Source organism: Mus caroli, unplaced genomic scaffold (assembly GCF_978045245.1).
Source record: "Mus caroli unplaced genomic scaffold, Mus_caroli_1 scaffold_15, whole genome shotgun sequence".
NCBI lineage: Eukaryota > Metazoa > Chordata > Mammalia > Rodentia > Muridae > Mus > Mus caroli.
In genome coordinates, this window is record NW_028227270.1 from 70,714,767 (window position 1) to 70,726,454 (window position 11,688).

Genomic DNA, 11,688 nt, shown 5'->3' on the forward strand with positions numbered 1-11,688 from the left:
TGTATAAACAATGGTGATTACTAAATATCAAAATTCAAACAATCAATAAATTGACTGAAGGATAGTTTTTAAAAGGTCACCACAGAGGATGATAATTATAATACCGATACTTCAACATTCTCAGCTTTTCAGGTTAATTAAGGTTCAGAATATATAAAGAATACAAGAAATTAGATAGAAACACCCAAAATGACCCAACAAAATAATAAGGTGCAGAGTATAATGGAGAATTCTCAACAGCAAATACTTCAATATTCTTTGCCTTCAGGTAGTTAAGATTATAGCAATACTGAGATACCATTTTACTTAATGACAATGGCTCAGATCAAAACAAATGAGAAATTCTAGCAAAGATGAGGGAAGGGACATGTCAGAAGCTGCTATTGGGTATGTAAACTGGTGTTTAAACAGCATGGTGGAAATTGGTACAGAGTTTCCTGGAAATAGAACTACCATAGGCCCAGGTGTACTATTTCTGAGCATGGACTCAAAGGATGCAGTCTACATCCTTCCAAGGAAAGTATCCAAACACTACTAAGCATTCAAACTATTCAAACTATCATTGGCGGTTTAGTTCTTAATTAGCCACATGAATTCTTATGGTTAGAAAATGAATTTCATTTTTTCTTACAGTTCTGTACATGAAGACAAGAATGTATATTAGTTTTGATTATATTAAATAAAAACAAATCTAAATAAATAAGTGACAAAAGGAAGTTTTGTGTATGACTTGAGACAATCTGTGATCACAGAATGAACAGACTGGGTTTGGCAGACAGAAGACAACCTGACAGTGACAATACCAAAGAAACAACTCAAGTTCCATCGAGAAGCTTACTTTGTCAAAAACTAAAAACCTGATTGACTCAATTAGGTATCTTCTAGGAGGCAAACATACAATGTAACTTTCTGGTTGACACCTGAAATACACCTGAAAGAATGCTTGGCTGAAGCAGACACAGGTGAAAGAATGTTTCCTATAGGAAACATATGAAATGACAAATAATGTTTAGATGGATCATTAATATGATCCCACGGAAAGTTGGAGCTTGAGGTTTAGTTTGCCTCGCTACATTTTGCTACTCATTGCAGGTGTAAAGCTTGTATTGGTTCACATTACAATTGTTGAGCTTCACCCATGGAGTCCTCTTACAGAGAAACTCACCAAAGAACTTCTACTGAGATTCCTGAGGATTTTGCTGCTTCCTTGAACTCAGACCTCATTGGCAGTCTCACAGATTCGTCTACATTCAACTGCCCTCGCTGACTCTTGTGTGGTGTCTGCCCAGTGGTCTGGTCTGCAGGAACTGACTCCTGTTTGGTGTTTGCTAGGGAACTGGTCTGAGACCAACAAAGTTTGTAGTTGCCCAGTAGAACGATTTCTATACAGGTCTGCTTCCCCCATATCCTAACAACCTTTCTTTCCCACTTCATCTGGTGGCTTGTGGGCTTGAGGGAATTTAACCCTTGTTAAAGTAGGCTGAACAAAACAAATGCCTACACAGAGGAGCACTGATACTCAGGGATAAGGAACAACACATGGCCAGAGGTCTATTTATGCCTGACTCAGCAACAGGATTTGGGAAAAAGGAAGCAGGAAAAGGACACAGGAGGTGACCTTCTCCTGGAGGCTGGGGAGGGGCTGTGGCAGCCTCTCTACTGCCAGCAGCCCTTTGTGATGAAGAGGCCACACCTGTGTGATGTGCCCTGAGCCCTCCTGACACATCTCACACTGCACTCAAGGACTCAGTAGCCTGAGAGCCGCATTGTGATTCAGAAGATGGGAGAATTTCCTCTCTCTGATGAATAGCATTATTGATTCATGGATGAGCCCCAGCTCCATGGACATAGCAGTGGACATGACCATTGACTTTATGTGTGGAGTTGGGCTCTTTTTCCTACTTATCCCCTTCCTGAAGGAGTACCCAGTGTCACCAGCATCTGAGAATGAATGGGACAAACCACAGGTGAGGAGAACCTTAGTTCACACACACTGGAGCAGCAGTCTGTTGTTCATGGCTGTTGTTTTCACATTTTCTAGGAAAGCTGGTTTAGGGACACTTAAAAAAAACAGTAACAGAATATAATCTTTTATTTTAGTCTCAGATATGAGATATGGGGCTGCTTCAAAATATCCACAGCAGCTGAGTATGACTTGCCTGATGGTCAAGACGGGGCACGATTTTGCTAGCAGATGATAGTTTCTCTGTTCTGTTAGCTTTAGTGATTCTGGGGATGTTTCAGAGACTACATAAATGCTAGTTCCTGGGAGACATGGTGGGTTGTCTTTGATGTTGGTTTTTATTGCTTGCTTGTGTTTGTACTTTGATCAGCAGTTATGTGGACAGAAGACAGATGAAATAGAAATAGGATATATTGACAGTGAAGATGAAATATCCCCAAGGAACTCAACCCCGCCCCACAATCAGCAGAAAGTATTCTAATAATGACTATCCATTTCCCCTCTATGGTTTTCTCCCCCATACTATCAACTGTTAGGGGATAGAATGGGTGGAAGGAAAAGGGTGGAGAAGATTGGAAGAAAGACAAAGAAAGTAGCTTATGTTTAGCTACAGACATTAAGAGGAAATCTCTAGAAAGAGTCTGATGGGATTGACAGGCAGGGCAGAGGGAGAGTGGTCCTGAGGTGTCTTCAGGAAGCTCACAGACCACCTGTACATGGTGACAGAGAGGCCACTAAGGATGAGTGAGGCTCCATGAACAGACTGCATTTCAGAGTTGGGGGGGGGGGCACAGGAGAAGCTCAAAGGAGATCATCAGTCCTCTGTTCAGGCGCTTCTTTGATTGTTCTGAGCTGATGGGAAGCAGGTGATGAGACCAAGGGCCTCAGGTCAGGGCTTAAGTCTCCTCAGCTCTGAGAAAGCAGGTATCACCTGACATCCCAGACACAACTGCAGAGCTCAGACTTGGGTAGGTGCTTGTGGGATGAACACTAACTGTGGACATCTGTGGTAACTGTGGCATAGACAGTGCCTTCTTCTGTTTTTCCAACAAGATGACAAGGAAATGTGTTTATGCACAGTATGAGTGAGTCAAGGATGGATGAGAGAACACTTCCTGGAAAATGCAGATTTCATGTGTTTGAGGACCAAAGAGAGCAGGAAGCTTGTCTACCAGAAAAAGGAAGAAAGGTCTCCAGCTCATTTGTGTTGTTTTTAACTGGCAGGATGTGAAGAGGGGGCAGAAGAAGACGAGTAAGAAAACTGCTCCTGGAAAAGGTAGGCTTCTGCTTTCCTGAGGAGAGAAATTCCCTCTGGCCTAGCCTTTAGTGAAGAGGACATGGTATGCAAGAAAGATGTGGTGGCTTCTGGAAAGGAAAATCATGGAACCCCCAGGTTTTGGGATAGAAAGGAGCTATGGTTGGCCTGGGATGGGTGCTACAAATGGGAGTGTTGTTCAAGGCACTAGAGTGATGCTTTGACCCTGGAGGGGGGAAACCCAGGTTCACCTGACAGCAGTTAGCTTCAACCTCTCAAATGCATTTCTCTTTCAGATCCTGTGGCTAATACAATGTTGTAAGTGGAATTATAAAGGTTGAGGTAGGGGCAAGAAAAGTGTACATGAGAGATGAGGCCCCTCCATTCCCCTTGCTCAGCTTCAGTTCTCTGTCCTTGTGTTATGGTGCTTGAGCACTAGAGTCCCAGCATGGGGAGTCACAAGAGGATGCCTCACTCCTGTGTGTTTTCATTCTTCATCCTGATCCTACTTAACTATCTCCAGGTTGAACGGATGGAGGTAAAGAGGAGGAAGAGACCAAGACTCTATCACAACCTATGGAAATGTAAGAATCTTTGTCCTATGGAATTTTCATACCAGATGTGGGCTCATGGTCTGGGCATCTTCATTCTGAATATGCTATGCAGGTTGGGATTCGAAGGCATCTTTGTTGGATGTGAGGCTAAGGGGCATAGGATATGTAGGCGATGGAGGTGCCATATTAACACAGACAGATGGGCCTCTTGATCCTCTGATTGGGGCTGATGCTTTTGCCTCCTGTCTTTGGCAGTCCCAACAAGCAACGTTACCTGGACTTCACACCACAACCCTTTGCGAACCTCAGACAGAAAATGGATCCTCTTCCTCTCTCACAGCTGTCCTCTTATCTCAGGGTTATGGAGGATCCTTCACAAAACAATCTCAGTCCATTTTTCTGGGGTACATTCTCTATTAACTCTGAATCAGATGTGGCTACTGCCCATGAGCTCAGAAGCCCTTCCTTGGGAAGACGTAAATCTGTGAGGTTTAGTGATGACAGTGACCCTGAGGAAGCTCCATCCCAGGCTAAAGGACTTCCACAGCATTCCCAGTATCAGCCATTACCTCACCAACTTGTGACACCAAATTTGGTAGGTGAGAAACAAATCCAAAAAACAAAATCCTACCAAGATCCACTCCAAAACAAACACAGGAAGCTCCATCCCAGGCTAAAGGACTTCCACAGCATTCCCAGTATCAGCCATTACCTCACCAACTTGTGACACCAAACTTGGAAGATGAGATACAAATCCAAGAAAAACCAAATCCTCCCAACATCTACTCCAAAACAAACACAGGAAACTCCATCCCAGGCAAAAGGACTTCCACAGCATTCCCAGTATCAGCCATTTCCTCACCAACTTGTGACACCAAACTTGGAAGGTGAGAAACAAATCCAAGAAAACAAAATCCTCCCAAGATCTACTCCAAAACAAACACACGAAGCTCCATCCCAGGCTAAAGGACTTCCACATCATTCCCAGTATCAGCCCTTACCTCACCAACTTGTGACACCAAACTTGGAAGATGAGATACAAATCCAAGAAAAACCAAATCCTCCCAACATCTACTCCAAAACAAACACAGGAAACTCCATCCCAGGCTAAAGGACTTCCACAGCATTCCCAGTATCAGCCATTTCCTCACCAACTTGTGACACCAAACTTGGAAGGTGAGAAACAAATCCAAGAAAACAAAATCCTCCCAAGATCTACTCCAAAACAAACACACGAAGCTCCATCCCAGGCTAAAGGACTTCCACAGCATTCCCAGTATCAGCCATTACCTCACCAACTTGTGACACCGAACTTGGTAGGTGAGAAACAAATCCAAGAAAACAAAATCCTCCCAAGATCCACTCCAAAACAAACACAGGAAGCTCCATCCCAGGCTAAAGGATTTCCACAGCATTCCCAGTATCAGCCATTACCTCACCAACTTGTGGCACCAAACTTGGTAGGTGAGAAACAAATCCAAGAAAACAAAATCCTCCCAAGATCCACTCCAAAACAAACACTCGAAGCTCCATCCCAGGCTAAAAGACTTCCACAGCATTCCCAGTATCAGCCCTTACCTCACGAACTTGTGACACCAAACTTGGTAGGTGAGAAACAAATCCAAGAAAACAAAATCCTCCCAAGATCCACTCCAAAACAAACACAGGAAGCTCTATCCCAGGCTAAAGGACTTCCACAGCATTCCCAGTATCAGCCCTTACCTGACCAACTTGTGACACCCAACTTCGAAGGTGAGAAACAAATCCAAGAAAACAAAATCCTCCCAAGATCTACTCCAAAACAACCACCTCCTTGTCTCAAAAGTAGGGCCGATGTAGTGTCATGTCCTACCAGTGAGAAAAGGTTACAGGCAAGCCTACCAGCTGGAAGCCTGCCTGTAAAACATGGATTGTATTCAAAAGACACCAAAGGTTATGATGATCAAAAACTTCAAAAAGCTATTAGCAAGCCCACTGAGAACTTGCCCAAGGGCTTTCTCTATTCTAAAGGTATCGGGCAGGCCACCATCCATCCTGAGCATGGCCGGAGCATTCAGCACCACAAGGAGCGAGGGAATAAGCAAATGCAACAAATAGGAAAGAACAACAAGGAACCACATTCAGATTCCTCCCCTACAGGAAACCAACCAAGGTTCAGGGACATTTCCCATGACCAGGGTTCATTACTGCAAGAACAGGCCTCAACTCTCCCAGACTGCCCAGCCCTCCATCTTCAAAGTCAAACCCTACAAATACAGGAAATGGAAGGGGCCTGTGCCTACAGGGCTGCCCTTAAAGAAGAACATAGCAAAATGTGATGTGCATAACACCATCAAAAAGGACCTTGGTGTTGGGGCACAAAAGGTGCCTGGCACTGCAAGCAGCAGCCCTGGGAAGGAGCTGAGACCCAGGAAACCTGCACTGAGGACAGAAAAGTGGCCCTACATGAAACCGGCTGTGCACTATTCCCTGCTTGAGGCAAAGACCAAAATTAAGCCAGCACCACATATCACAGACCTTCCACTGAAACACAGGAGACCCAATCTGCAGATGCTTGTGGCAAGGGATCTGACCCCACCTGGAGTTCCAGCCTCAAAACTCCCCCAGGTTGTGGATCCCTCCTCATCCATCTGAGATTCCAAGGCTCCCAGGGTCCTGGAAAAGTTGTATCACCAGGATCCAGGAGGGACAAGGATGAAAAGTGCATCAGTTGCGAGGCTAGAACTAGCTGAGTTTATACACTCAACTGCAGAGGCTCAGGACAACCAAAGAGCCCCTCCACCTGCTTCCATCCATGGGGCCACAAAGTCCCATCCAGATCCATTGCCGAGATACCTGAGTGTTCAGAGATCTGCTTCGTACTTCCTGGCAGCAAATCCCCAACAGATCAGGACTATCTGAGGCATTGGAAAAGGCACTCTGAAGCCAAGTAATAATCCCAAAATGGCCAAACATGCAACACAGGAGAGCTTTCAGGAGGTGGGCTCAGGAAATCACCCCTGGAGTATGACAATGGAAGGCCCTGGAGAAAGGGTCAGACATTCAGATGCCAAACAAACTACAGTGGAGGTGAAAGAAGAGCCACCTCGTGAATGGAGAGTAAGTCTGGGATCCAGTGTGAGTCACAAGTGCCAGGACATCAATATCTGTCTCAGGGTCTTTGGGTCTTTAGGGGCCAACAGATTCCCATCAAATCTACAAATACCTACCTGACAACACTCGCAGGACTCAAGTCAGAATATTTTGAAAAAAAGTGCAGTCAAGAGCTTGACCTGTGAATCACCATCCATTTGGCCACAGTAGAGTCCACCCTGCCAAGGTCATCCTGCCCTGACAGGACTCTCTGCTCAGCTTCCAGGCTAGTTGCCAAAACACCAAGACTTCCCAGGGCTTATGTGATATGTTCCTGAAGAGACAGGAAAGGGTCGAAACTAACAACATCTGTGTTCCAAAGGATCAGAACAAAGTGCTAGATCTCAATGGGTTTCACCTTCATGAAGAAAGGCAGAGCACCCTAAGATCCATAAGCATAAGTCAGGGAGAAAGGCATGTGAGAGTAAGACATTCCATCCCGAGCTCCATCGAGCTCCAGGATACAGCCAAGATTTTTACACCAGAAAAGGGAGAGGCTACTTATAAGTCCTCTTGGAAGAACAACCTAAGTAATTCTTTTCATTGTGGAAACCTTAGCACAAAATGCAAGGGACAGCAGGATATTCTAAAGAATTCTAGATCCCTATCAGCTACTGAACAGACACAGAAGGTTGTAACAATAAAAGAGTCTATCTACCATATGCTAGGTGAAATTACATGCCTTGTAAATATTCTATTCCAGATCTTAGAGAACACTGAAGGGGACCAATCAAAGATAAAAGAGTTCAGCAAAGTGGAACCACTGAGATCCAAGCTGGGTACCTCAAACCACACCTCTGAGGGTCTGTATGACACATACCATAGCAGAGCAGCAAGCAGGATGAGCTATGGCCATGCCAGCTCAGAGGAGCAGAACAGTCCATTTACATACAGGGGAAGTGGAGACAAACTGCACTAAAGAGTTGATGCCCAGAGAGCCTGTGAACAACATCCAAAGAAAGTGAAAAAAAGAAATGGGCATTAAGCTGTTACCTAAACCAAGAGGAATGAAAATCCATGTAGGTACAGGGTAACTAGAGACAAGCACAAGCCAGACCTTGCTGTCCAGAGAGCCTGTACACCTGGCAAAATTAGGATCAAGTTTGGATTGGGGCACTGTCCACCTAGAAGTCCTGAGGGGCACCAACGTTCCTTCAGATACACAGAAATTGGAGACAAAGAGGAAGCTGGTTTTGTCCATAAAGCCTTTGACCCACATCAGAGTACAATGAAAGGAATGTGTGTTGGCTGCCCTATAAGTTCCAAAGAGAACCATCCAGTCAATATCAAGGAGAACTGGAATCCAGTGGCACTCAGGTGTTGCTGGCCAGAGAACCTCTGACACCAGTATACCAGAGTAAGTCAAGGAGCAGGTGGCTCAGGCCACCCATGCCTTCACACACCAGGAGTTTCTAAAAGATGTCCCATCTGCCCAGTCATTGTTTCCCCTGTGCCTCCTGGTAATAAACTTGAGCTTTTCCTATAAAGAATCTTTTCCTTTTTCAAGCTCATCCTTCTGTGCTCATGGCTCCATCCAGAAAGGAAGTGATCCCTGGTTCACATTCCTGCTTTTGAGCAGAGCTGTTTCTGTCCTACAGTGACGGAGCAGGGGAAGGTTCCTCCATGCATGTTGGTATTAACAGCTTGTGTACTCCTTGGGCTCCAGCTCAGGTGAACAAGGGCTTCCTCTGGCACATGGCTGGGCTTAGTCTCTGTTCCTTTGAAGCCTGTTTTCCCAAGCCCACTCACTTCAGTAACTAGTATTAGCCAGTGGGGTTAGAAACTTTTAGTATGTTTGGTGACTGTTTATATTTGTGATTTATTACATATTCTGAGCATTGAGCACTCCCCCACTTTACTAGCAGTCTTTCTCTGCAATTTAGAGGAGCATATATTTTGGCTGTGAGCCCTTCATTTGTTGTGTATCTTGGCAGAAATTATCCTATTCAAAGAACTTTCCCATGGAAATTGAGTTACAGGTGGCTGTGTAGCACCATGTGAGTGCAGGTAATGGAACCTTGGTCCTGTCCAAGGCAGCCTATGCTTTGAACTACTAGCCACCTCTCCTGTCCCATATGTCCTAATATTGTAAGAAATGACTTTAACTAGTTCATTCCTCAAAATAATTTCATTTTCCCCTTTATTTTTCATAGCTGTCAAATTCTAGGAGAAAAAAAAGAAACCTTAATTTATCATGATTATTTAAAATCATTTAATAGTATATTGGATTCTCATTTTCATTACATTAGAGTGTGTATCACTTACCAGAACCAGTATCACTACAAAACTGATTTTTTTCAAAGATTTCTTTTTTATATTTAAGTATTATATAGCTGTCTTCAGACACTCCAGAGGAGGGTATCAAATCTTGTCATGGAGGGTTGTGAGCCCCCACACAGGGATTTTAACTCAGGACCTTTAGAAGAGAAGTCAGTGCTGTTAACCACTGAGCCATCTCTCCAGCACCAAAATTGATTCTTTTTAAAGAAAAACATGATGCTAATATTTTAAGTTTAGAACTATTAAATATATCTTTTCATAATATTGTAAAATTTTCTAGGGATTCCAACTTGCATTATATATTTTTGTAAATGCAAGTCATGTTTTAAAATTATGGCCACTAGTTCACTATAATTTATGTGGATTTGTTTTGTGCTCCTTAACATAAAAATATATAAGTAAATGTGTCATGAGGGAGAATTCTGGGAAAGGAGTAGGAAGTGAAAGAATATGAATAAAATATTGTATGAAAATCTTACCAACAAAACAAAACAAAACAAAAAATGCTTTGGAAAGTAAAATTAGATGTACTATTACACCCGGTCAAATAACATTAACTTAAGAGTTCTCTCTGCTATATAGAAAAACAACTGACTGCTGCATATTGAACAACTAACTGGCTGCTTTGCTCACTTCTCAGAGCTTTCCTCTCTGCAATTTTCCTATAAGATCTGCTGTTGGGATGAACATGTGCTATCCCTGTTCCAGCCCACTTCACACAGGGGACCTCCAACTTACATAGATGTATGTAGAAGAAATCAAACTACTAGGTACTACCTTTTCTGGTGCAGCATTGCAGGGAGAAACACCCACACCTCTGTGGGTAACCACCACCCTAAGCTCTTTAAGTGAACCCTATACACTCATTGGTTCCCAGAGTAGATCCTGTCTGCATGTGTCACTGGGAGCTGAGGAAGAAGGATAGATATTTAGTCTCCCCAGGGGAAGAAATGCTATTGACACTTAATCTGGTAAACTTTTGCTTCCTTTAATATTTCAGGGCAGGAGGTGTCCAGCAGGACCTTACTCTACCATGATATGTGGGTCATTACAGGAGGAGGAATATCCAGCAGGACAGGATACCTATCTCTGTATCTCAGGTGACACTGACATCAGGGGTTGTCTAGCAGGTTCTGGTACCTGACATTGTACATGCAACAGTAGAAGAGATGCTGTCAAGGCAGGACTGATATCTAGAGATCTATTGAGTGTCCTGCATGTCTTGAGCTAGCAAATATCTATAGGGTGTTAACAGGGAGGGAGGTGCATGCTCAGTACATACGTAAGTCTCTGGGTTATTAGGCCCTGTTGCATACCATGTGCAACTCCACCTGCCAACAGAGAGCTATGGTTAGTTTCAGCTGGCAAGTTCTTCCCTGCCACACAAAATATGCTGGTAACCTGGCCTCACCATACCACACTCTCCCACCACAGAACTTGAACTTCTCTCTGCAGGAGACTTAATATCCAGGCCAAATTCACACAATGTGATGTTGCTGTGTGCAGTGCTGTTCTCATTGGTTAGTGAACAGAACACATCATCGGTGCGAGGACATGCTATGACTGTTCCACCTGTATACAGCCTACCTTCTCAGTGTGGTTCACCAGATCTCCCTCGGCCACCTGTTCCACCACCATAAAGAGATGGTTTTTGGTTTTGATTATGTGGAACAGCTTCATTATATTTGGATGTCTATCTCTGTCAGGTTCACTGAGTCATTTTTCTTATCCCTTTCCTGGATTCTGAAAGGGGCCTACACCTCCTTGTTGAGATGGTACTGTAGGACCCCAAATTTAGGGACCCCCACTCTAGTCCAGGGACAGGAAGCACCCCGGAACACAAGAATCCTCTCTTGTTGCAAGACGCACGAGGCTTTATTGGCAGAGCTCTGGGCCGACATGTACCTCATGCAGGAGGCATTGGAGTTGACCCTGAGGCTCAGAAGCTAGGGGTTTTTAAAGAAGCAAAGGGTTAGGAGTATAAAGAATTTTTGACAAAGGCTCGGGATTGATTCATTAACAGAAAGATTACATGTCAGCAAAAGGGGCATCAGAGCTTTGTTCCAGTGGGCTTGGGGCTTATCTTTGTTCACATAACAACCAGTTGATATATGACTTAGACAGAAGGGAGGTTCTGGCCAGATGGTGTGGACTTAGATAAGATGACCCTGCCTGTCCTCGGATTGAGGGGAGATTCCAGCCAGATGGTGTTAGCTTAGATAATGTAGCCCCATTTGTCCTTGAATACATTTTCATCTTTACAGCCAAGATGTTCTTAGGAATGTCTTAACAACAGCCCTGCCCTGGCATGCCTGGTGGCTGTTCTGCTTTGTTCTCAGTCCCAGATCGGGGGCGTGGGCTCCTAAACAAGTTACGATATTTCATCTTCCTTCAGTACAGCTCAGGAAAGCAGCCTTTGCCAAGGGTCATGAAGACAAGATGATCTGAAAGAGGCACACTTTTGTAGGATCTGTTGTACATATTAGCTTCATTGTGGCCTGCTC

General features: G+C 44.1%; 1 pseudogene; it reads left to right on the forward strand.

Annotated features, from left to right (window-relative positions):
- Window positions 1-367: 367 nt before the first annotated feature.
- LOC147000993 (uncharacterized) lies at window positions 368-8,367 on the forward strand (annotated as a pseudogene).
- The last annotated feature ends 3,321 nt before the right edge of the window (window positions 8,368-11,688 follow it).